Below are 27,675 nucleotides of genomic sequence, written 5' to 3'. Positions count from 1 at the left end.
AAGCTGTTTTTCAGCAAGGCCGTGAAATGATAACAAAACATAGAAATCATACAATGAAGAGAATTCACATAAAAAAACACAAAATAATCATTAAAAACGAACGCCAGAAAAAACAAATAAAAGAAAAAAAAGTCACAGAGTATACATTGTGTAAGTACAGACACACAGAAAAAAGGAAAAATCAAACATGTGACAAGTTATTGGGAGATAGTAATTACAGAAGCATTGTGTACTTTGATAAATTCGATATAATCAGGTAGAATGATTAGCAAAGGAGATGTGCGAAATTGCTCTTGAAAATGCAGTAATTGAAGTTAAGGATCTTGTTTCTGTTGGTAATGTATTGAATAATCTCGATGCCGAATATAAAGTGCTATTTTTAAGAATAGCTGATTTGGGCTTAGGGAGGTGAAGAATATTTTCATGACTACGTAGATTGTAGTGACTTACTCTTTTCTCGAGACGTTCACATAAACTTTCTGGTAGAACATTATTCAGCAGTTTGAAGATGAAAATCAATGCTTGCTTTTTCCAACGATCAATTAAACAGTCAACTTTAAGTGTACTATATAATGTTTGGCGGTTAAAACGATTATCAACTTGCAACACGATTCTCAGCGCCTGTTTTGTATTATCTGTAATCGCCTTAAGTGCACTGAATTACCATTCATCCAGAGAGTACAACAGTATATAGTCAAAGTGACTTTGGAAAGTGTGGTACAGCGTAAGAGCTGTTGCTTTGTCAATAAAACCCCTTGCCCTTCTGAGTAAATAAAGATTTCGTATGGCCTTAACTCTTACACTTTCAATTTGCTGGGACCAAGTTAGATTACAATCAATAATAACACCGAGGAATTTACATTGATAAACCCTTTTGAGTTCTGTATTACCAATACAAACATTAAAGTTGGTAAAGGGTCTTAATTTTGCTTTAGATCCTAAGATCATGTAATTACATTTCTGTACATTTAATATCAGGTGGTTATGCGAAAACCAGTTAGCCATCAGCGAAAGATCATTGTTCAAAACGTGTTGTAATTCTTGGGGGGTTTTGGATGCAAAATACACACAGGTGTCATCCGCATACAAAGACAGGCGACACTTTTCAACAGCTTTTGCGTGAGGCATATAAATTTCCACTGATTACATTATCTCATTAATGTTTAAACCACGTCAGCTGATAATTCTACTGTACAGCTGTTGTCCAAAAGATATCCTCAGGGTGCAGGTCCATACCAGAATAATTATAAAGGCGTTCTATGTGAAATAAATCTATGTATAATGAGCAAATACCGAGTCAATTATTTTTGTGATGTGTGACATTAATTTTGCATGACAGCTGCAGGCCATGGATACTGTACATCATAAATAAAAAACTACCTCATCGAATGGGTAAATGTTGGCATTTCCCTTGGCTAATAGGCAATCAGTTTTCTGCAATCTTTCTCCACACTTCAAAGCTTACGATGACTTTTGTGTCTCAATCACCCCCACCCCCGAAAAAAAGAAATATATTTATATATATATATATATATATATATACGTATATATATATATATATATACGTGTATATATATATATATATATATATATATATAGAAGTATTGCAACAAGTTCACTCGGTTGACATCAGGTTCATCCGTATTTTATTGCTACTCGGAGTTTCATGCCACCTTCATTTATGGGCAATCATCAGGCAATGATTAAATACATCCCAGAAATGCATTTGGATTGAATTAACGCATTTTTAGCGCGTGATACCAAAACAAAAACAAAACAAAACAAACTATACGCGCCTGGACCATAGGGACCAGTGCGCACTTAATCATATCCATTATTACGTATATCGGGCAATGATTAAACCGTTGGACAATGCATCGACACCATAAGCTTGTGCGCTATGACCGTAGTTACCAGCGCAAATTCAATCCAAATGCATTTCTGGGATGTATTTAATCATTGCCTGATGATTGCCCCTAAATGAAGGTGGCATGAAACTCCGAGTAGCAATAAAATACGGACGAACCTGATGTCAACCGAGTGAACTTGTTGCAATACTTCTGTCTAAAGCTCTTCCTTTGAGGATATCGAGCACTCTTCATAGAAGGATAGAATCACCAAGTGTCTGTATATATCGTCGGTGTTTTCACGAAGTGGCACGACCGGCCAAAATCGAGTAAATTTTCGATTTTAAGATTTTTGCATGTTATGATAGTAAATACCGAGATCTACAACCTGACAAATTTTTGGACCTCAATCTCAAATAATTACGTAATAATAACGACCGTGTCACTTCGTGAAAACTTCGACTGGTCGGTCTACGATTTTCACGAAGTGGCACGATCGCGGGTTGATGGTGCGTATACGCCGGACGTCATCATAAATCATTATCCGCCAAACGTCCTCGTACGCGCGCGTCTAAAATGCCTGCGCCCAGAGCAACGGAAACTAGACGGATGAAATCGGTAAAGTTACATTTTGCTCTGTATTGACACTTTAATTGTTCGAATTTTTCACATTCTTGAATGTAGATTTATGAATGAGGAATTAGAATATCAAAATAGCGTAAATATGTATTCTTGCAGATCACATTGACTTCGTTTGGCGCTGTCCTAGGTTCGTTATCTACGTGTGCAGTCCCACATCTATTATTCGGTGTAAGTGGAGAATAGGCAGGGAGAGTGATTCGAACTAAAGTCAAATTAACACGTCTCACATTTGCATCGAATCTTAGGCGCACTAACTGGTGATATATTGTGAAGTTTTATTGTTTCCTGTATTACGAGCTCAAATATGTAATGCAACGACCTACTTCTTCCCAGGTGGCAGGTAGACTGATTTAACTCTCTTATCTCACTTGATTATGTCTGAATCTTCCAGGAATTTAGATCCATTAGGGAGTCTATATCTAGGCCGACAACTTCAAGATCTAATTAAGATAGTTAACAGTGTTACAGTGTTGATAGTGTTCTTGAATACCGTTGGCGTTACCTGTCCAGGTTACTCTCAAAGTGATGTTATTTCACTGACTACCTTTGAATTCTCAATTTAAAAAAAAAAAAAATGATTTTAGAGTTTAATACTTCTGCTAAAAGTCTGACGTTAAATCAGGGAGGTCCTCTTCCCACCTCCCTGTCTAAATTCAGGCGTTACCAACAACAATGAAGAGTTTGATAATGTTGTCGAGAATACCGTAACAGCAAATTTGATTTGGATAGACAACAAGCAAAATGCAACGTTTATGCTCAGCACCTGAATTCATAAATTGTTCTATCATGCTATATAATTATGAGCCTAAAAGCCTCAATGTGGTCGTAATTGGCCTATACATGGCAAGTACTTTTGCCTTAGTTTGCAATTTTTTTGTTTTGTTTGTTTTGATTTTCTACAATCTATGGTTCTTTGAAACACAGAGGGTTTGGGGGGGGGGGGGATGGAGGCTGGGGATTCGGAGCTGGGCAAATTGTAAAATTAAACCAAAGAGATGTTCATTGTTCATAAACTTCAGATTCTGGTAAGCCGTAGAATATAGACCTGAAAGGGATGGGGGGGGGGGGGGGGCAGTGTGATGTTTTGCAAATCTGTGCATCAATTTTATGATCTTACAGAACTGGTAGTGATGGAGTTTCATGTGACTGACATCTTTCATTCATCTTCCATTACAAACAGATATTGAGGCCTTTGTGTAGACAACCCAACAACTTGCAGACTGGAATGAAATGAGTGCTGTCCTTCGATGATGGGCTACTTTACAGAATTGTACTCCATACCGCATTCCTGCAGATTTCTCCTATCATCTCAAGCTTGAACAAGAACCGTAAGTTACATTGCTATCTGTCAAGGATTAAGAGTAAATTAGACAGACCAGTGTGTAATAGACAGTGCAGGCACACTACTAGTAATAATAATATTACTAATATGATTTGCCACATACTAAAATAATTATTTTGATTACCTTTGAATTCTCAATGAAAAAAAAAAAGATTTTAGAGTTACTTCTGCTAAAAGTCTAATGTTAAATCAGGGAGGTCCTCTTCTCACATCCCTGTCTAAATTCAGGCGTTACCAACAACAATGAAGAGTTTGATAATGTTGTCAAGAATACCGCACCAGCAAATTTGATTTGGAATAATGGATAGACAACAAGCAAAAAAAAAAAAAAATCCTGTGCAACGTTTATGCTCAGCAACTGAATTCATAAATTGTTCTATCATGCTATATTATGAGTCTAAAAGCCTCAATGTAGACGTAATTGTCCTATACGTGGCAAGTACTTTTGCCTTAGTTTGCAATTTTTTGTTTTGTTTGTTTTGATTTTCTACAATCTATGGTTCTTTGAAACACAGAGGGTTTGGGGGGGGGGATGGAGGCTGGGGATTCGGAGCTGGGCAAATTGTAAAATTAAACCAAAGAGATGTTCATTGTTCATAAACTTCAGATTCTGGTAAGCCGTAGAATATAGACCTGAAAGGGATGGGGGGGGGGGGGGGGCAGTGTGATGTTTTGCAAATCTGTGCATCAATTTTATGATCTTACAGAACTGGTAGTGATGGAGTTTCATGTGACTGACATCTTTCATTCATCTTCCATTACAAACAGATATTGAGGCCTTTGTGTAGACAACCCAACAACTTGCAGACTGGAATGAAATGAGTGCTGTCCTTCGATGATGGGCTACTTTACAGAATTGTACTCCATACCGCATTCCTGCAGATTTCTCCTATCATCTCAAGCTTGAACAAGAACCGTAAGTTACATTGCTATCTGTCAAGGATTAAGAGTAAATTAGACAGACCAGTGTGTAATAGACAGTGCAGGCACACTACTAGTAATAATAATATTACTAATATGATTTGCCACATACTAAAATAATTATTTTGATTACCTTTGAATTCTCAATGAAAAAAAAAAAGATTTTAGAGTTACTTCTGCTAAAAGTCTAATGTTAAATCAGGGAGGTCCTCTTCTCACATCCCTGTCTAAATTCAGGCGTTACCAACAACAATGAAGAGTTTGATAATGTTGTCAAGAATACCGCACCAGCAAATTTGATTTGGAATAATGGATAGACAACAAGCAAAAAAAAAAAAAAATCCTGTGCAACGTTTATGCTCAGCAACTGAATTCATAAATTGTTCTATCATGCTATATTATGAGTCTAAAAGCCTCAATGTAGACGTAATTGTCCTATACGTGGCAAGTACTTTTGCCTTAGTTTGCAATTTTTTGTTTTGTTTGTTTTGATTTTCTACAATCTATGGTTCTTTGAAACACAGAGGGTTTTTTGGGGGGATGGAGGCTAGGGATTCGGAGCTGGGCAAATTGTACGTAAAATTAAACCAGAGAGATGTTCATAAACTTCAGATTCTGGTAAGCTGTAGAATATAGACCTAAAAGGGATGGGGGGGGGGGGGGGCAGTGTGATGATTTGCAAATCTGTGCATCAATTTTATGATCTTACAGAACTGGTAGTGATGGAGTTTCATGTGACTGACATCTTTCATTCATCTTCCATTACAAACAGATATTGAGGCCTTTGTGTAGACAACCCAACAATTTGCCGACTGGAATGAAATGAGTGCTGTCTTTCGATGATGGGCTACTTTACAGAATTGTACTCCATACCGCATTCCTGCAGATTTCTCCTATCATCTCAAGCTTGAACAAGAACCGTAAGTTACATTGCTATCTGTCAAGGACTTAGAGTAAATTAGACTTGTGTGTAATAGACAGTGCAGGCACACTACTAGTAATAATAATAAATTATTCCTAATATGATTTGCCACATACTGAAATAATTGTTTTGTCTTACTCTTTCTTTAATTACGACTGTATTTGTAGTTTTACGAAAGTGAAGCACTGACATAATTTGGAATCCAATATTTTGACATCTAATTATCTGTAGTCATGTTGCATTTTGGTATAAAGGCAATGCTGTCCCTCAGTCTGATTTTGATATGGTACCAGTATGCATTTCTTCAGTGTCATTAATCTTTCAGGACTGTTGTAACTGTAGTTTTTATTGTTAGTTTGATTATTGTTGTGTTTTTATTTTTTTTATTGGGAGGGGGGCAAGGGAGATGAGGAAGAACAGTTATACACTCTGTACTGATATGAGATACCATCAACTTTGCAAAAGTCAATGGGACATACTGTATGACAAATTCTTGGCAGAGACGATGAAAATGAACTGTCTCAATATACATTTATAGTTTAACTCATGTCAATGTGTTTTTTTTTTCTTTGTACACTCAGAAGTCAAATGTCTGAGACATTACTTTTAATACATGGAATTGACTATGTCACTGATTTTCACTTGTGATGTCCTGCTTTCTTTATTCTTTACTTTAGTTCTGCTCCTGATTCTAGTCAACAATGTGTTCATTCACCATTTCATCTGGCTTGGCATCCTCTTCTTACTGCACTCAAAGGTTACATTGTGCACCATGCTAAAGGTTAGCAAGATCAATAAACAGCAATCCATGCAACACCTTTTCATGTAGTATTTGGTTTTATTTTGTCATAAACAATTACTAAAAAAATCCAGTGTCAATGGACAATAAGGTGTAATCCTAGTACAGTCTTGTTATGCACATTATCACATTGATTTAAACTTTATGATTAAAAAAAAATGCATTAGCACTTTTGAGTAAAACATTACCAGAGTGTTGATATGAAAGGAACATTATCATATAATTATTTTCTTAGGGAAATCGGTGTAGTTTTAGAAATGTGGCAAATTAATTAAGAAGTATGTTATGACTGTTGTATCAAATGTCATCATTCCCCTCTGCAATAGAGAAGTAATATTGTCTGTGAAAAACAATTGTTCCTCTTTGCATAGGGAGAGAAGCAGATAACTGTCTACTGGAGAAAGCCAAGAGAAACCCGAAACAGCTACAAATGACTAGGGTGGCTGAGCTAAACATCTGCACTAAAATCCAAGCCATGGGATCATTATGGAAGGAGATCATAGCAATATTTCACCACAATCACAGAGTTGCTCCACACAGCAGCATCAAACTTTTCACAAGAGTGTGTGCTTTATGAATGGACAGGCAGGTTCTAGCAGAACATTATTTCGATGTTCTTTTTGATTTTCTATTTAATGACTTCGTGTTTGTATGTGTGCAGAAATGGGGGGGGGGGGGTAGTGGTGTCATAAAGTAGGACATCATTTTTAATAATGATAATAATAATAATAATGATAATAATAATCATAATCATCATCATCATAATCATAATCATAACAATAAAAATAGTAATAATTATAATAATCAACAGTGCTTATATAGCATATGGAAACATTCTGTATTATGCCTTTTGTGCTCAAGGATAGAAATGATTGAACAAAAACATACAATTGCAATTACAATGATACCTTTTTTCACGTTTAGACTGTGATGACAGGTGTTTGCAAGGCAGACTTAGATTTGTCAACATTTGCAATTCATTTTGAATTCTGGGTAAGATTATTATGCCATATATGGTAGAGACATTACAAGCAAATGAATGCCATTGCTTTTTTATTCAGAATAACAAATAAGTCACTGCCTTTTGAATGAAGGTTTCTCTCTGGTGTGTTTCCTATTTAAAGTAGTTCTTTCAAATAGTGTGGATTCAAAAGTTAATATCAACATTTTGATCTGTATATGAATTTTGACTGGAAGCTAGTGCAAGCTTCTTAGCACTGGTGAAAGTTTTTTGTATATGTTTTTTTTTTTTTAATTTGGACACTACTCTTGCAGCAGAGTTTGGAATAGCTTGTAATCTCTGTATCTGTTTGACTGACAATCCACAAAGTAATTAATGACAAGATCAACATGTCACATTAAGAAACCATGAATTGAATGTACTACTGTTAATCAGTAAAGTCTCAAATTTTCCAAATATCTTATGTGAAAGAATCAAGGAGACATTAAGGGATATTAATCCTACATACTGTATCTCTCACTGTCACCTTATTCACTGACATTACTCTTGATAACCATCAATCCATGGGTCTCTCTATACTGCTTTGTCACAATTATACCATCCTCAATTTCCGCTGTATTATGCTTCCCCTCTCTGACTTTAAACAGTGCTTTTCACAACAAAACCATAGCAATGTCAAATACCATATAGATGTCTCTTCTTTTACTTTGTTTATGAACCAGCTCTCCCATCAAACTATTCATTTTGTCTCCCTTAGCCCAGCCACCATTATGCCAAACCCATAAACAATTTTCAGTATTTTTGAATTATGCCTACCCCAGCACCTGTGACACCCACAGCAGACGTAAACTAAAGTCAGGACCAAGTCAAGTCAAGTTGTGCAAGTTAGAAAGGTATTAGTAGACTGCAAGAGGGATATAAACAATTGGATGCTCACATCTCCCCTGCTTGCTCTCTCTCTGCAACTCAAAAATGACTAATAAACTTTGACAGAAAATGTTTTCTTGGATGATAGATGTACTGCAATACATAGCCATATTATTGCAGTCTGTGTCCACATCAGAAATTATGGCCTAGACATCATTATCTATGTCTTTTTATATTGTATATTTTTGTGGATTTTACTTTTGAAACAATAATGAGTAAATGCAGATCTGATAGCCACTTCTTACTGAGCTTAGATAAGGAACTTTGTATATGGTATCCTCTAGCAGTGAGAGAAAAGAAAGGGAAACATGAGGATTTTCATATCTTGCAAAATAACATGGTATGGTAATGAATAAAATTTCAGGCACGTACTGTGCATAATATGAGTGCTTACAGACTTTTACAAAATTAGGGAAGATAAAGACTGTTTGCAGAAGATTTATAACACACTTTGTGAACTGTCACAGCAATTTAAACATCAATTAGTTCAGTCACTGTCTACGAGATTGTATTGCCTTTAATATGAAGAAGGTTATCCATACCAAATTAGCTAGTGTCTTTGTAATTATGTACTTGTATTCATATCATCAAATTCTAGATTGATTATAAAGTCAATGTTTGGTAAACAGCATTTGACTAGGTTGAAGTTAGGTGATGGGATATGGAAGGAGGTGGAACATTTTGGTCATTATTTTGTAAGATTTGGGGGCTTTAAAGGCAAAAGTCAGTCTAGTCTCATACGTCTGAATAACATTTTTGAATCTAAAAAAAAAAGGAAATGTTGTAGTACCCTGAATGCCATAAAATATAGATATCATCAAGGTGGATGATACATACAGAGCTTCGTATGAATGTTAGAACATAACAGAAACCTTCGTTACATCTGAAAAATAAATGAAAAGTAATGTACTGTACCTTAACTTCATTCAAGTTGGAATCTGCATTATATGAGTAGTATGATCCACGTATAGTTTATTGAAAAGCCATATTTAAAACTCGTGTACTTACGTGATAATAAATCTATGAATGAGAAAAGATACCCAAATAAAGCTCATTTAGTTTTTATGTAATTTAAAAAGTTTTGTAAGGTGTCACGTGTAGGAAATAAATAGAGAGAGAGATTGTGTGTTTGTTTGTGTGTATGTGTGTGTTTGCGTGTGTGTGAGGGAGAGAGAGAAAGAAAGCGAAAGAAAGGGTGGAAAAGAGAGTGATATTACCAGCACAGAATTATTTTCTTTACAAGAATGACACATTCACAAAGCAATAGAGCAAACTGATTACATTTCATATTCGAAAACAACATGCTTCGTGGTTATAGCACGAGATACAATAATGCTCCGAGGAAGAGAGTGAATCTTGAAAATTATGATCCGAAATAATGTGCAGAAAGACCGATGCAATGAGCTGAGAGCAATGATCAATGTGTAATATAATGAAGAACAACTCAATAATAATGCCCTTCTGCGAATGGATGAGAGATTTAGAAGGGGGAAAGAAAAAAAAAGTATCAAACAAAATCTTGATACCCTATTCATATCACTAGTATACAAAGGAGCATCGCTAATGCGCGCGCTCGATTATGTGCGCGCGCGGCTATGAGAAATGATGAAGATAACCTAACGCGCAGCGCGTGCGCGCCGATGGTGTCACTTCGTGAAAAATGAAATCCGCACCATGCGCGAAGAATCAAAGCGGCACGGCCGACGGTGCCGGTTCGTGAAAATATTGGAAGCGTTGTTTACGTGTTTTTGTGTTTTCACGAACCGGCACGACGGACTTTGCCCGATATTTCAACGAAACTTTTGTTTTTCACGATGAACCAAGAACATGAAATACACAAACAACTCCTAATCTGTCGTGCAGTGTGATATTTAGGTAACTGGACGTGAAATATAGGCGCAATCATGGATTTTGCAAAGGCGAAAACTTCAAACGCGATTATCTCGAAACTTACTTTCGCGGCTCCGGGGCCGGCTGTGCCGGTTCGTGAAAACACCGGCGATATATGTGTGTAAAACCTACGACTCAAGAACCTCGCTGCTACGTCCTAGCTTGCTTGGCTACAGCACACGAACCTTGGGTGTAAAGAGTTGGGTCAGTACTGCGCACACTGCACTCCACTTAAAAGCTCCTTTGCGCAGGCCCGAGGACATGTCCACGTCCTCCTCCCCCTTAAAGTCCTGCAGCGATGGGAAAGGGGCGAAAACGGCAGGTGAAAGATGTCACTGGCAGCCGCAGCTCCAATCCTACATGCAGGCGGTTCAGGATATTGGTCGCTTAATGCTGACCTGGAGACGACAGCATCATTCGGCAGCACCTTGAACGACCAAGCAGCCCTTTTTAGGGATAGCACTGCTTGCTCCGCATGGAGAGGGGCCTAGAAAAGGTGGCCTAACCAAAGCTCGTCTCCTCTGACCTAGTTGGTTAACCGCGGCCAACGGGCATCTTCCAAGCGGTCGAACAAAACAGAACAAAAAGGTCACACCTCCTTCAAAAGGTGTACACAAACTGAAGTTAGCATGTTGGAACGTCAGAACAATGTTGGACACGGACGGCCACAGACCTGAACGGCGGTCCGCCCTCATCGCTCATGAGCTCTCCAGACTTGACATAGACATAGCTGCTCTCAGCGAAGTCCGCCTTGCAGATGAAGGTAATCTCCAAGAACATGGTGCGGGCTACACACTCTACTGGTCTGGGAAACCTCGGTGTGAACGACGTCTATCAAGAGTTGGTTTTGTGGTCAAGAATTCCATCGCCTCCAGGCTCGAAAACCTTCCTACAGGCCACTCTGACCGGATTATGTCCATGCGTCTCTCCCTTCGCAAAGGTCAATATATCACTCTGTTCAGTGTCTATGCCCCAACCCTTCAGGCGGAACCAGCCGAAAAGGATAAGTTCTACAATGATTTGCGCATCTTCTCCCAACAAGTTCGGGAAGACGACAAGGTTGTCATCCTTGGTGACTTCAACGCCCGCGTTGGGAAAGACTCAGAAACCTGGTCAGGAATCCTTGGTAAACATGGCGTCGGAAAGTGCAACGACAACGGACGCCTCCTGCTGGAGTTCTGCACAGAACAACTAGTCATCACAAACACCCTTTTCCAGCAGAGGGACAGTTTAAAGACTACCTGGATGCACCCCCGGTCCAAGCACTGGCATCTACTGGACTACATTCTGGTTCGCAGGAGAGACCAACGTGACGTGTTTCACACCAGAGTTATGCCCAGTGCTGAATGCCACACTAATCATCGGCTTGTTCGCCGCAAGTTAAACCTTCATTTCAAGCCTAAGCTGAAATGCAGAGGGGCCCATCAGAAGAAATTCAATGTTGCTTACCTGCAGTCAGCTGAAGTGAGATGTAATTTTCAGACGAATCTCCAAACAAGGCTTGAAGATGAAAACCAATTCAAGGACATTTCTCCTGAAGAGGAGAGAAATCAGAGTGCACCAACTACAGAGGAATCACGCTGCTTTCCATTGCGGGAAAAATCCTTGCTCGAATTCTTCTCAATAGACTAACGCCTAGTGTCGCAGAAAGTGTTCTCCCAGAATCTCAGTGTGGTTTTCGCGCAAACAGAGGAACTGTTGACATGGTCTTTGCCCTCAGACAGCTTCAGGAAAAGTGCAAGGAACAAAACAAGGGACTTTACATTACCTTTGTTGACCTAACCAAAGCCTTTGACACAGTGAGTAGGAAAGGACTCTGGCAAATTCTGGAGCGCCTTGGTTGTCCCCCGAAGTTCCTCAATATGATCATCCAACTGCATGAAAACCAGCAAGGCCGGGTTAGGTATAACAGTGATTTCTCCGAACCCTTCCCAATTGACAACGGTGTAAAGCAAGGTTGTGTTCTTGCACCGACCCTGTTTACCATCTTCTTCAGTATGATGCTCAAACAAGCCATGGAAGAGTTCAATAACGAAGATGCTGTTTACATCCGGTACCGCACAGATGGCAGTCTATTTAATCTGAGACGTCTGCAAGCTCACACCAAGACGCATGAGCTACTCGTCCGTGAGCTACTCTTCGCAGATGATGCCACTCTTGTTGCTCATTCAGAGTCTGCTCTCCAGCGCTTAACGTCCTGCTTCGCAGTTACTGCTAAAGCATTTGGCCTTGAAGTAAGCCTGAAGAAAACCGAGGTTCTTCATCAGCCGGCTCCTCGACAGGATTACCAGTCCCCCCACATCACCATAGGGCAAACTGAACTCACAACAGTTGATCAATTTACTTATCTCGGCAGCACCATCACATCAAACGCAAGAGTCGACAAAGAAATTGACAACAGACTTGCTAAGGCAAGCAGCGCCTTTGGTAGACTGCACGACAGAGTCTGGAAAAACAACCACCTGAAAAAGCAGACAAAGATCAGCGTGTACAGAGCCGTTGTCTTACCAACTCTCCTGTGCGGATCCGAGTCATGGGCCCTCTACCGGCATCACCTACGCCTTCTTGAGCGCTTCCACCAGCGATGTCTCCGCTTCATCCTAAACATCCACTGGAATGACTTTGTCACTAACATCAAAGTTCTTGAGCTGGCAGAGAATACTAGCATCGAAGCCACACTGATGAAAACTCAACTGCGCTGGGCTGGTCATGTCTCGAGAATGGAAGACCATCGCCTTCCGAAGGTCATGCTGTACGGTGAGCTCTCTTCTGGACACCGAGACAGAGGTGGACCCAGGAAGAGATACAAGGACTGCTTGAAAAAAAAAAAAAAAAAAAAAAAAAAACCTTGAGCACCTGCAACATCGATCACCGACGGTGGGCTGCTATCGCCTCTGATCGCACATCTTGGCGCCTTACTGTTCGACGAGCAACAGCCGCCTTCGAGGATGATCGCAGGGCCCGACTCAACAGAAAAGGACAACAGAGGAAAAACCCAACACCCAACATCAACCAACCGACTTTCCCGTGCAACCGCTGCAACCGTGCCTGCCTGTCCCGCATCGGACTCATCAGTCACTTTCGAGCCTGCAGCAGACGTGGACTTTCTTAAATCTTCGTTCGCGAAGCAAAGCCATACATACATATATATATTACATATATATATATATATATGTATATATATACGTATATATATATATATATACATACATATATATATATACATATTATACATACTATATATATGTAATATATATATATTATATATATATATATATACACACAAAGGACTTTATTCCCTACAGCCTTTTGTCAAGGCATTGCATTTCCGGGTACTGCTATCAATTTGTGTTTCTATGTTTTCCTCACAAGGGCATAACTATATCCTCATCTATCAAATTCAATTATTTGTTATTTGCATACACGTGATTCGTTTTGCCAAATTGATTGATAATAATATGTAAATGAATGGCATATCTATTGAGATATGGATCCTTCTGAAAAAAAAACAACTTCAAACATTGTACATTTTAATTGATTAGTTTGCAAAAAGGCCGCATCTTGATCGAGATACGCCTTCCTGTCCTGCCTTCGAGCGCTCTACCCATCTGTTCATTAACTTGACAAAAGGGTGTATCAAGATTCTACCCGATTCTGCCCAGTTTTAATCATTGTATTGTTCATTTTGGCAAAAGGTTGTATCTAATCAAAATATGCCCTTGAGCAAAATGTCAGATCACTCTATCCGTGTAAATGCAGGTGTATCTACAGATACGACTTTTTGGCCAAATACAGAGGAATATGTTGGTAAAAAGGTAGGGAAAGCCCCAATTAGTTATAAAACAAAAAAAAATCTATGAATTATCAGAACTGGCTGATCAACATTTCGAACTTGATAACTTACAACAACGTATCACACGGTAACAAAAGAAAAATATTTTGCACGTGGCCGTACCGTCACCTTCCAATGAGCTAAATCATAACAGTGAAAAGAGTTGATATTGCATTATTGGCAAATACAGCCTCACTATTACTCGCCAAAAAAAAAAAAAAAAAAAAAAATCGTATCCACCATCTCAGGATATATTTTAAAGTCATCATATCATTTTCCTCGGGGGTCACTAGTATTCTGCAGGGGCCGCGGAGCGCTTTTCATTTGTTGTTTTTTTTGGGGGGTTTTTTTTTTTGGTTTTTTGTGTTTTTTTTTTTTTTGGTTTTTTTTAGGGGGGCTGCGGGACGGGGGGGAGTCAAGGTCAAGTCCCCCCACCTCCCCGCTTAGACGCGGAAAGCAATACTGGGGTTGCAAAAGGTGCGGTTAGTATGCGAGGGGGCGAAGCGACAGAGCCCGAGCGAACGGACGGAGCGAGAGGGAGGGGGGTGTGGGAGGGGTTGTCCCCCCTCCCACGGTGGTGAGAACTTTTTGCACTTTGATGATTTAAATGGTGCAATTTGATGCATGTTCTCGTGTTTTATCGACTTGAAACGGCCCCAGTTGTTTAAGGTAGCAGAATATTTTGATGTGGATTATCATTGAACAATGTTTTTATAAAGTGGTAGCACTTTATAAACTTCTTGTATTAATTCTTACAATGAATTTCATGAACGCTGTCTGTTATTAAGCAATCAAACAGAAAAGGCATGCACACGAGGGTGTACATAAGGGATATTTCTCCTCCCACACGAAGGTGATTTCAAATTTTCAGACCTGAAATTCACCGATCTGGTGCAAACTTTTGGTGCAATACTTGGCTTTTTTTTTCTAGTCCCTCCCCCCCCCCCAAAAAAAAAAAATAATAATAATGATGGAAATGATTAGGGCCTTTTTTTTCAGGGAAGTGTTAATAGCAAAATCAGGGCATTTAGCTCTTATTCCGGGTGTGCATCATCTGTGTGTATGTACACAGTCTAATGAGGTAGAGGGGGAGGATGTGGGAGGGGGATGCCCCTCCCGCTTGACGGAGCTTTTGCGTTTTTAAAATGGAAATAAAGCGATTTGATGCACATTTTTTGTGGGAAATTCGGAAATTGTCATTCCCCAAAGTGTACTAAGTCTATAGAGGGGATCAATCAATAGGAGGGTAGCAAGATACCCCTCCCATATTCGAGGGAGCTTTTTTTTTTTTATTTTTAGAGCTGAAATTCAACAATCTGGCGCACACATCTGTTGGAATATCTGGAAATTTGTCAATGCAGAGAAGTGCAAGTCTGTGGAAGAAGACACAGCAGGATGATGTGGGGGGATAAGCACTATTCTCCCTCCTACATAGGGGAGACTCTGTATTTTCTGATTGCAGTTAAACGTCTTGGTGCACACATTTTGTGGCATATATTTGGAAAACTCAAAGTGTAGCCATAGTCTACTTGTATGCACAGGGCGAGGGGGGGGGGGGGGGGGGGGGGCAAACAGGGAGAAAGCGTGGAAGTGCTATCCCCACCCTTCCCGTACGAGGGAGCTTTTGCCTTTTTAAAGTTGAAATTGAGATATCTCGTATACGCATGATAGAATATTACCTTTTTGAAAATATCAAAAGAAAAAATGGTCGGGGGAACTGAGAGAGGAAAAATTTGATTAAAAGGGGATATTCCCCTTGTACATGAGTGAACTGTTGATTTTTCGGAATGTAAGTGATAAGTCTTGTGCACCCAGAATTATTCAGAATCTTAAGAGGGGAGACAGCCCCCATTGCCCCCCTCCCCCACTTTTGCTACGCCGGTGCTTAGACGGACAATTTATGTCGGAATCTTTGGAAATTCAAATTCATGGGTGTTGTGATTTTTTCCTCGATTGTTCCTCCTTTTTTTTTTCTTTTTTTTTCTTTTTTTCCCCACGACCCAAAAGTGCGTGACGGGGGGGGGGGGGGGGGGGGGGGGGGCTCAGCCCCCACCCCCGGTACTCCGCTGCCCCTGTTCTGTGTGTTTTGTTTAGTTTTGTATTCCTTAAAAATAGCCTTGCTTTGCTTTGTTTTGAGGTAGATAGATAGATAGATAGATGGAAAGATAGATAGATATATCCACGAGAAGACCATGGATCATGTTGGGTATTGGCCAAGCCGACCGTTTCTTCCTGATTTTCTGCCATAGATTAAAGAGCAGCTGTTAATTGTACATTCCCTTGTACCAAATATTTCAAAGTTGCCTGGAATCAAACAGTGCATATTTCACCAATGGCTGCACTAAGCAGTACTAAACAGGAGTTACTGACATTATGAATATAGTATTTAGTTTGTTTTGTTTTGTTTGTTTGCGTGTGTTTTTTTTTTCCGCCGGAGATCTTGTGTTGTGAGACTAGGTTACCAAAAGCCAATTAAAAACCTGTGCATGTACACAATGGATATAAACTCATGCTCTCATAAGGAGTAGGCTCTTGAGACGTATCTTAGCACATTGTAAGGATACAGTATGATCAAACAGGAGCAAAGTCCAGTCATTTTTTCACTCTGTACAGAACAAAATTTCTTCTGTCTTTATTTTGTCTCGTGGAGGGCGGCCTTCAAAAAACTGTGGGGAAAATTGATTAGACCAGATGATTAAGGGTTTTATGTGTAATGGAGTGTGTGTTGTAGTAATGAAAGTCAGAAAGTTAACATAACATTATACAGCTTCAATCACACAAACAAATAAAAAAGGCGTGCTCAATCAATCTCCCTTTTTTTAACTTCATGATCCACCTGTAGCCCCGGAGACCGCGCCGCCAGGCGCGGTCCTGGCGGCTTCCCCGCAGTTTCGCTTATGTTAGTTCAAGTATTCTGTGCGCTTGTGCAAGTGATTGTGAATTCTGTGAACATCGGTGAGCTGCTTATAAGACATCATTTTGTGCATCACAAGCAATGAAATGCATCAAACAGTCGCCGATGATAGTCATTTAGGTTTCATCGACCCATGTAAGTATTCCTAGTAGTTTCTGTTGAAAAATTAAGGAAATATAGCGCCGCAAAGGCACCCGTTTGTTCAACATGAAGATCTTTCATGGGAGCACGGCGCAGCCGCCACACTGCGTGTGGCGGCTGTCGCAGTAGATCCACCTGGAGAGTAACTGCGACAGCCGCCACACTGCACACTGCACACTGCGTGTGGCGGCTGCGCCGTGCTCCCATTTCAGATCTTCATGTTGAACAAACGGGTGCCTTTGCGGCGCTATATTTCCTTAATTTTTCAACAGAAACTACTAGGAATACTTACATGGGTCGATGAAACCTAAATGACTATCATCGGCGACTGTTTGAGGCATTTCATTGCTTGTGATGCACAAAATGATGTCTTATAAGCAGCTCACCGATGTTCACAGAATTCACAATCACTTGCACAAGCACACAGAATAGGGGAGCTATTCGTTATTCTCACATTAGCGAAACTGCGGGGAAGCCGCCAGGACCGCGCCTGGCGGCGCGGTCTCCGGGGCTACCTGGAGAGCAGTTCACACAAATGATTGAAATGAGTCAAGTATTCCCTTTTCTGTTTTTATTACAAAATATAAACTCTGGTAGGTATGTTCAGATCAAAATATTGCACAAGACGGAAAAGTGTAATTTGGCATCGTGAAAACACTCAGAATGTGGGAATTAACACGTACGAGTACGACATGTAGAATGTAGAATGTTAGATCTAGGCCTACAACATGTAAAATGTATTACGTAGCGCTACAGAGTACATGTGCAATCAATATAAAATTGAGGACATACCAACAAAAAGTCAACTGGAAGTCCATTCCGTAAATGCAAGTGTTTGGCGGATTAGTGTCCACAGTCCACGGTCTATACAAACGAAGCGATTTTACCGTGCCGACTGGTTAAGGTGAGCGAATCGCTGTAGCAGAAGACCAAAATGATGAACTGGAACGGTGACAGAAAAAGGGGCTCGAAGAACGGGATCCTGCGGAGCTGAGCGGACGCGATGCGATGAACAGCTCGATGCGGGGATCGTTCGGAGACTTGATGCGACACTCCATCGTACGGGGCTGAAGAGCCATCGGAGGTTGAGATGAAATGCAGCTCTCTACCAGCGCGGTGAGTCGGGCGTCGGCAGGAGGCTGAATAAAACGAGTTCGACAGGACGGTGAGTCGCCTGGAACGATGGTAGACATAGATGATCAGCCGGACAGCGGGTCGTCCATGGCGGGAGCGATGAATGGATGAGGTCACTCGACGACAATGTCAATGAAAGTTGTGCAGTAACTCGACGACAACGTCGGAGGACGAATAATAAATGAAAGTTCTGTGTCGGAGGCAACAAAACTGCGAAGCTCCATCCCCGAATCTCTGGTACGGTGCGCAGAGAGGACAGCGGCCGGGTAGAAACTTTAAACAGCCAGCGGGCCCGTAAAACACAGTTCTATCAAACGTAAAAAGGTGGAGGGTGACTCTACCGCAGGACAGGTAATCCGGAGGTCGTTCCTCAACGGCGGTTGAAGCGGGAGTGTTTCGGTGCCGCGAAGGATCGTGTGACATCTCACACGTGCAATGGGTGACGCGCGAGTAAAGGTCGCGATTGGTCAAAAGTAGCGTTAATGATACTAAGTACGCACTTCATACGCACTAAAATCTACAGTGATTGGATTAACACTATATCATGAATAATAAATCTACGTGAACGTGTGCTACATCATTGCAACAAGACATGACAGTGAACCGGTCTGAACTAGATTGGAAAAGGTCAACCAACTGTACATGGAAATTTCCACTAGCTATGTAAGGCTGGGGAAATCTTACTGACATATGCATAAAGCAGTGACAAAATAAACTAGCCAAAACACAGGGTAGCTACACACAAAATAATGAGCGGCTAATCGAGCCACTACAAAACAAAACATTACATGCATAACAAACAAACAAACAAAAAAAACATATATGTATGAAATCAAATCCTTTTTAAATTTACACAAGCATCTCCCCGTTAACAACTTGAAGTAATTTAATAACAAAACAAAGGAATGGCCTACGGTGCATCATGTTTGTACAAGAGGAAAATAATTTACATTAGAAATAATTTCTGGCACCGTCTAATCAACTGAACACTTTGTTAAGTGGTCAGCAAATTGTACGCATCTCTGTATACCGCCACTCTTGTATCTCAGAAGGGGATAGAGGCTTCTACACTTGCAAATACACTTATGTTGAAGGAATAGAGCAATAGGACATAATCTTATGCAGAACACTGAAGCATGACCAGTAAACAATCACCGTTAGGACTACTGTAGTCAAATACATTTGTAGAATTGAAAGAAAGAATAACTGGTAATAAAAGAGACCCACACATTGTAATAGCTAAGACGATGATCCTATCATTAAAGGATCGAAGATTGTAGACAACAAATCACATCTGGTGTGTTCCTATTGCAGAAAAGTTGAGGGTTGGGCCTCGATCTTCCAAAGGAATACATTGTACGAGAAAAGGAAGACTTTTCCCTCTCTTAAAAACGGGAAGGAATGAGTATGAACTTACCTGCCTTGCAACACTTTTTTATCACAGTTTGTGCATGAAGAGTAACCAGGAAGTTTTTTTGGGATGTTATTATGTAGTACACTGAACTTCAGACAGTTTTGGACTATTATTTCTGTAGATTCTTATAAAAGAATGATAATGGTAAGTTCATACTCATTTCTTCCCATTGTATGTGCTAATCATGATGATAAAATGAATCCATCCCAAGGGGCCGTTTAAAAGAAACCTGTACTGACATTTTCTACTTGTCTGATAATTCTAATCTACATTTTTTGATGCCTACAACTAGAAAGAGAGGATTCTAAAACCCAGGATAAGCCTGCAATGATTTTTTGGAAAAAAAAAAATGAAAACGAGCAAGCCAAGGAACGATCCACACAATTTGGCATACGTCACAGGTGCCAACCTCCGACTTTAGCAAAACGAACTAGAAAGGTTCTACACATGTCAATTTACTGATGAAATCTCACACGAAGTACTGCAAAAACTGTTATTCAGTAAAATTGCAATATGGAGCTGAAATAAACATGTTAAACAATATTTATTAATTTTTAAAAGGAATCTCTTCAAAAGCTTTTTATTTCAAAATCAAATTTGTGGGGAATATTCCAGATATGCAAAATGAAATTGGCATCATTGTCCGAACGTGCTGCCCATAGAAAACTGTGTGTAAGTAACGTTGCACTAACTATGCATTGATGAGCGCTATGAGCTAGCGATATAATGGTTCGACATCACAGTTCAAACTATCTAACGAAGATGAGGACTGAGTGATTCTTAAAATCTAAATCCAAAAAATAGTCAACGGTAATCACGGTTTACGCCTAGTTAGAAGAAAACGGCACTCAGTACATATAGACTCTAGACTAGAACTAGGACTAGGACTAGTGAGCAGTCAAGGACCGAGAAGATTCTACTCGCCGCCCCGTCGACAGCTGTACGTGCACAGCGCTAATAATAGGCACAGCGTAAACGTTTAGTATGCAATACATACCCCTGCTGCCAGAACTTGAAGAAAGTCCAGACGAAAGTCCAGACTCCAAGGTCTAGCGTTGCTGCTAGAGGCCCTTGTGCTGCAGACCCTGTTATTTCTGTGCTGAATTTTGCAGGTAAGGTATCTGCTTTATGGATTTTCAATGTTTTTGTGGTCGAGATAAATCTCATGGTGGTCGTATTAACACCAAGGACTAACTTAGATCTAGTTTTAGTAGGACCCATACCTCGGAAGAGTGGCCCGACCACGTAGATACAAACAGTGCCACCGCTTCGCGATCCAAGCGCTGGTGTAGGCATAGTGCTAGAGTACTTCCGTATCCATGTAGATATCTCTAAATTCACCCAACCAAATTGCACCAAAATCACAAGAAGTATTTTATGACTCATGTCTACTTGCTCACGCTACTTGGAACCAAATCGCAAGTTGAGAAGCGTAAGTGAAGTTGTCGACTTTCCTGTCGTCGCTAAAAACAATCTGCTCTGTACGACTAAACAAGAGTGATCGCGGCGTAGTAGCCCTACTTGCCAGCGCACGCACAGACTGAAGTTAGCCATCTAATGTCATGAGACAAATCTTTCAAGTAATCGGGAGCAAAAAATCAATTTATAAATTATTTGAGCTAAGTTGAATGAAAAATAAAGTTCGTAAATCACACAAATCGCTAACATCATGACATGTTTTAATTCAGTTACCGCGTAAATTCCCTGTTCGCACAGCACTAGTCGGCTAACTTCAGTTCTAGATTGTGCATATCGCGTTTACCAAGATCTCTCGCGAAGAGTGAGGGTTTTTTTTAGTGACAACTTGAAATTCGGCGTCAATATTGATACTTCTCGATTACCAATTTCGTTCAAATATAATACGGTATTTTGAAATATGCTTAGAAGTATATCCTGTAATTTTGGTGAGATTTGGTTCAGCGAAATTTGAGACGGCTGCATGGATAGGACAGTACACAAGTGCTGCCTGCTAGCTAAATTGGGCCTAAGCGTCGTCTGCTACTCGGCACGATTTAACGCACGCGTATGCGAGGGCTTGTAATCAGTGAAACATTTGGCACCTGTGACATCACGACATCCGGGCTCGTCAGCTCATTAGCATAATTCTCGCCCAAAAATTTCTATTTTCAACATGAAATTACGGACTAAATCGTTATGAAATTTTGATTCTGTTTGCACCGCTGGGTCTTTTAGAATTAAAAGAACAACATATAAAAAGATAAAAACCCGGTACAATGCCCTTTTAAGTGCAGCTTGGGGCATTACAAAAGACGTCTCACCAACGTGCCCTATTGGGGTTCTGGGCTCGAGTTCAATTCTTTCAATACGCAGCTACCAGTTCAGACTACATTGCATTAACCTGAGAGTTTAAGTTATTTGCTGAAGTCATAATCTTGTGCTGCAGTCATGGGTTTAAAGTTTTTATGGCATTATTCATTACATTTTGGGGTAGTAAAGACACAAACACAAACCATGGCACAAAGAGTTCTTGCAAGTGCCAATGTTTTGAAATGATGACAATGATACAAGGGAAAAACATACTGTGAAAAGTACAGAATACATACATTTTCATGAAGTGTATTATCTTCACCTGGATACATCTGATAGACTCACTTGTCTTCTTCATCATTGCTGCATATTTGAAGTTTCACAGCATTTGCTATCTCTTGAGCGAAAAAGCTAGTACCCCTTACCTTGAGGTCATTCAAAATAGCATGTAAGATATTGTGGCTATTTATTGTTTCTTTAAAAGAAGTCATAAAACTAGGGAATGTCTGTTTGTCAAAAGCGTATAAGAGACTGAAATAACAAAAACTTACGAAGGAAACAGAAACCAGCTAACACATTACAAAACATTACAACATGCACCATATTTAAATTAACCCACAGCTAACTAGGACACCCATTATATGAAATAACACATTTCTCTATTTCACAATGCTACATAACATGCTGCATAATTTAACAATTACTCATCTTTCAGGCTTTCTCTTGAAATATTTACACAAGGGTTGAGGAGGGATGACTGAATGAAAAAAAAAAAAGAAGAAGAATCTTATAAATGTTGACTTCACTAACCATCCAGCAATCTGCCAACACTACCAGTATCATTGATAAGTAACACACAGATAGTATCTATCATACACAGCCAGCAGCTTTAACAGGGAATAATATATACACAGATATATCTAGAAAAGAGCACTTATTCCATTGAAGATAAAGAGGGTTACCGAAATGAAGAAATAGGCTTGGGCATACAAGCATGGCCCACGCAGCCCATGTTTCCCCACATGTAACAATCAAACATGCTTGAGGTTTGAGGACTGTAAAGGTGCAATTTTGGTGGAAAAAACAGTAGTGTTACCTTTCATGCGACAGACATACGGTGTAGTGATACATTTTTAGAAAACACTTTATTCCATGAAACCCAAAGTATTTTTGGCAAAAGAAAGTACAAAAATCCTAGAAAAAGAGGCAACAGTGCTCCATATTACCACTGAATGAAATCAAGCGCCTATCCTGGAACCTCAGTACGATGAGATAATGGTAGGGGTTTTTACACCCATTCTATCATAATCAAGGACAAAATTAATATTCTGCGATATCTCCTTGGTGTGGGGTTTTTTTTCACCTTTTTCTCATGGTCTTCTTTAGTGAATATTGCCTCTCTTCAATAGGTATATTGCATGGAGGGCAATTATTGTTATTTTTCTTCAACTAATATCACGTGACATTCACATTCAGCGAAGAAGAGCGCCATTACCTAATTAAATTTGTGTTTGTTATCCTCTGATTTCAATGGAAATACCTAACCACTGTAGACTGCATCTGATCAAAAAACTTCAAATCTTGCTTCCTACTCTAGCTCTCGTAGGAAACACACACAGAAAAAAAAGCAGAGGATAAGTTTCCATTCAATAATAGCAACATAAAGCTACACATGGTTCACCTGTTGTGTGCTATTCTCGAAGTGGATCTAAGCGGTAAATGCGTAAAGGCCTCCCTCTATAGCCTACATCAATCCGTTATAATATCGTATTTTACATCCTCTGATTGTTGTATCACCTTCTTTCATGGGAATGTTCTTTTTTTTTTCTTCAAATACATCATCACTTCACCATCCCATACCACTACACCAACACAATATCATAGGTATTTGTGTGTGTGTGTGTGTGTGTGTGTTCATTATGTCTTTATATAGTGTAAGATTGACGTTATTGTGTAAAATGTTTGTGTAAAATGCAGTTTGTCTTTGTATAATGTTTTGTTTTTGTTTCTGTGAACGTTTCTGTTTCTGTGACATGAAATTAAACGAAATTCAAATAAAGAATTATCCCCCCAAAAAAGTGTGTGTGTGTGTATGTGTGTGTGTGCGTGTTTGTTTGTGTTATTGAAAACCAGCGTCAGCATGAAAAATGCATTATACCTCATACTTCCATCATTGATTTGTGAAAAATGTAGAGTTTCTCGGGTGTGCAAAAAGCAATGTCCCCTGTAGTTTTGAATTGCTGAAGGTAGTACCATTTTCGCTCAGGGATGTCAATACGCTGACCATCAATGAGTGTGTCCTTTTACTTGAGGTCACTCGTGTAATGATCGATGCTAAAGAGACTTTCTTCCGTATTAAGCCGGGCTATCAAAATGGAGTCATCGCTGCAAACTGTCGGAAATGCATAATAGATGTTACCATCCTTCGTGACATCGCTCTTAACTGCGCCGGACTCATCGATGACTGCCACGGAGTTAGAATGGGTTTTCAAGACAAGCTCCTTGTTTGATCTCAACGTGTAGTGATGTGAAGGTTCGTAGTCTTTACAGGGTATCTCACGCACTGCCTTTCCACCTGACTTCTTGAAAACTTTGATTAGGTGAGCTTTCCTGTAGCTGACATAAATGCGATCTTCACCGCCTACCGAAACACCGCACATTGCACCCTCACTGTCTGTCAAAGTGTCAAATGTTATGTCCCATTTTTCACCGTTTACAGCAAAGACTGATATGTTGTTTGACGTGTCAACAATGATGCAGCGACCGTCTGAGAGATACCCCATGGTTCGAATGAGGATGTCCTTATGATCACATGTCGGTGATAGCTCACCGCTGCGCGTGTAATAATAAACCCCACCTAAATGAGATCCTACGTCCATCTGACCGGTTGATGCTTCAGCCATCACGTTCATACAATTCTTCACAGGAAGCTCTTTCTCCACGACCTTTTTCCATTCTACTCTCTGAAGTTTGCCAAGATTTATCTCATTGGTTGAAGTGTTTGACTGAAATCGAATACGTTTTGCACGTTCCTCGAGAGAACTGGCGTCATTTAGATCTGATTTATCGTTTCCAATCGCACACTTCAAGTCGTCGAAAAGTGACTGGTGCATCAGAATTGTGCCTCCCTCTAGCGGCGCCTTTCAACTCTTGTTTGCCAAATCCGAGGAATCTTTGATTTTGAAATCTGCGTCTTAGTATCATCCAATTGTCATGGTCGGACATCCGGGTATTTTGCGTGTCACGGGGTCATGGATAGCGGTGGAGTGAAAACAAACCATAGTCTTATTAGTCGCGTGAGTCTGGAGTGGTAACGCTGTACGTGTTTTCTGCCGGGGCGCCCGGCGAGCATAGCGCTAGCGCAAGCTGTACCACTGTAGCTGTGCGGGCGGCAGGATTAGGTCCTAGGCCTACCCAAAATTAGGCCCTACCCTAAGCCTACTACAGTACTAACGTTAAGCCTATAGACCTACCTGAAGTTTCTATGAGATACTAAGTAAACGTAGATATCGGGGTAGGGCCTACTCAAAGAGGTTCTACTGCACAACTGGCAATTTTGTCGGGTCGTTGATTCAGAGTCCTGCCGCAATTTCATACGGGCACAGGTCCAGTCCGGCTGCCTTCAACTTGGCAAAATACCGGGACCGATCGATCGACAGGATCCAGATTTTTAGAATATTGCTGGCAAGACATGATGCATTATAGTGGAGTATCTCATGAATGATGGCACAAATGACAAAATGAATAATGAAAAACAGTCCCCATAACTTTAGAGTTGCACATAAATTATACGCGTCGCACATGCACAGCATGCAGTATGCGCATTATGCAGTCTTAGCGTTTGCAAGCAGTTTGTTTTCACTCCAGTCAACCGGAAGTGACGTGTAGCCGACCGCAAGAATACATCCTTAAATTTTTGTTCAGCCTCTGTCTTCTGTTCCTCAAGTTGTCGAATCAGTTTCTCCTTCCTCATCGTCAGTTTCCTCACATATTTGTTGTAGGTTTATTGATTTCCTCCTCTTTTTTTTTTCTTCGATATGTGCGATGGCGTTTGTTACCCACGCCGATGAAAATCGGCAGGGGGTCATGTAAAGGGTTCCGTATGTTTGTTTGTTTGTTTGTTTGTTTGTGTGTTTGTTTGTGTACAAGATAACAAGAGAACGGGTAAACGGATTTGCACGAAATGTTCAGGGGATGTTTGGATAATGGCAGGAAAGAATCGATTAGATTTTGGTGATAATCGGTTGACCCTTGCAAATTCTGTGTGACCTTGAAGTTTTGACCCCATGATATAGTGACCACTCCTAAAATTTCCCGTTTCTCACTTTGCGATTTTCTGCTACCATACGAACACATAAACTCCCAAACGATCCGACTTCGCTGCTCAAATGTTCGTAAGAATTCCGAAATTTACGTTTAGGCCTGTTTGAGGGACTATGTCCTTCTAGATTTATTAAAGTTCGTTCTCCGTCGTCACAAACTGGCCCGTATTTTGATGGTTTTTCAAATTAACATTGATTGTTTTTTTTCGTTGGAGGAGCATTTGCTCGGTCGCAGTCACACTGCACGATATGCGCGCTCAATGTCAATGCGTGTGCAAGGCCGCTGACAATGCATCGCGCTCTACACTGTTGGTGCAAAATTGCATCGGGGACGTTGCGGCGCTCGTTAGTGACCGAATGCTGGTGCAGTAGACATTGCATTCAACCCTTGCATTGAATAATTCCCGTAGACACTAATCATAGGGGAAATTGCCTGGGGGGTACGTAAATTTTGTTTTTCTTTTGCGCTTTTGTGGATACCATCAAAGATCGTACACTCATACGACCTTTGATATCATCACACTCTCGGCTTGCTATAATCAAAATATCCCGCAAGAAAACGGCGTATTTCTCGATTTTTAGCGCTTTTTCGGCGACCCGTCGCGTAGACAATACTCTTAAAACTGGACTTAATTCGCGTGCGCTTGGAAAAGTTCCGATTCTGCACTTTTGACGGTGGAATTTGGGATATTCGATGGATTTTTGGTGGAGACTAAAGGACTTTCCTATTGTGAATGAGTGTTACCGTATGTGAAATGATGTGACTTTGCGTGTGATGTGACTGTAGAACCAAAGATCGTACACCTCAGTGTACGATCTTTGGTAGAACTCACTGGCTGGTGATAAAGCACACTGGCAATTAAGTGACCGAATTCTGGTAGATGACCGAATGCACATTATGTTTACCCCGACTTTGTACTTCAGGCGTGGGTCTGCCGCCTTTGACGGCCCCTCTCTAGTTCTCTTCTGACTTACATTCTTGATAAATGTTTCTAGAACATCTAGAACTGCAAAAGGTTAATGCCCAAATTATACACCTGTTTCTTGAGTCAGTCTAAATACAGGGCATTACGCTGTTACATTGAGATTGACAAAATCAATGTAACTTTAAAGCTACTGTTTACCACTGGGAGCAGTGATTTGAGAAAAAAAAATAAATGAGGTATCTCATTTGATGCATGTGTGTAGGAAAGGAGTATCACAAAGCATCCTACAGGATTTTAAAAAATACAATAAAGCCTATGCTATAAGGAGATATCACGATCTTTTTCAACAAACCATAGCTGAAGACCGTGTAGTCTTGAAGTTGTTTTTTTTTATTATGACCCTTAGTCACATTTTGTATATTTAACTATACGTAACGTCGATTATACTGATTCAAATTTTTGCATAGGTTGTT

At 40.1% G+C, this 27,675-nt stretch overlaps 1 protein-coding gene across 3 annotated transcripts in view; it reads right to left on the bottom strand.

Annotated features, from left to right (window-relative positions):
* LOC139716138 (uncharacterized) overlaps positions 1-27,675 on the bottom strand; it is a 34,997-nt gene that overhangs the window by 5,618 nt on the left and 1,704 nt on the right. Inside the window, exon 1 of one of the 3 annotated variants that reach the window (XM_071627697.1) lies at positions 17,931-24,885. The exons of 1 other annotated variant lie outside the window; for it this stretch is intronic. The gene's annotated coding sequence lies outside the window, so the exon portion shown is untranslated. Of the gene's footprint in view, positions 1-10,436; positions 13,049-17,930; positions 24,886-27,675 lie in introns of those variants that run through there. One more of the 3 variants, XM_071627698.1, reaches the window with a different exon arrangement.

Source organism: Diadema antillarum, unplaced genomic scaffold (assembly GCF_040938485.1).
Source record: "Diadema antillarum isolate AM-2024a unplaced genomic scaffold, OU_Dant_1.0 scf00000061, whole genome shotgun sequence".
Taxonomy (NCBI): domain Eukaryota; kingdom Metazoa; phylum Echinodermata; class Echinoidea; order Diadematoida; family Diadematidae; genus Diadema; species Diadema antillarum.
Note: the sequence above shows the minus strand (reverse complement) of the source record. Positions and strands in the feature narration are given on the sequence as shown.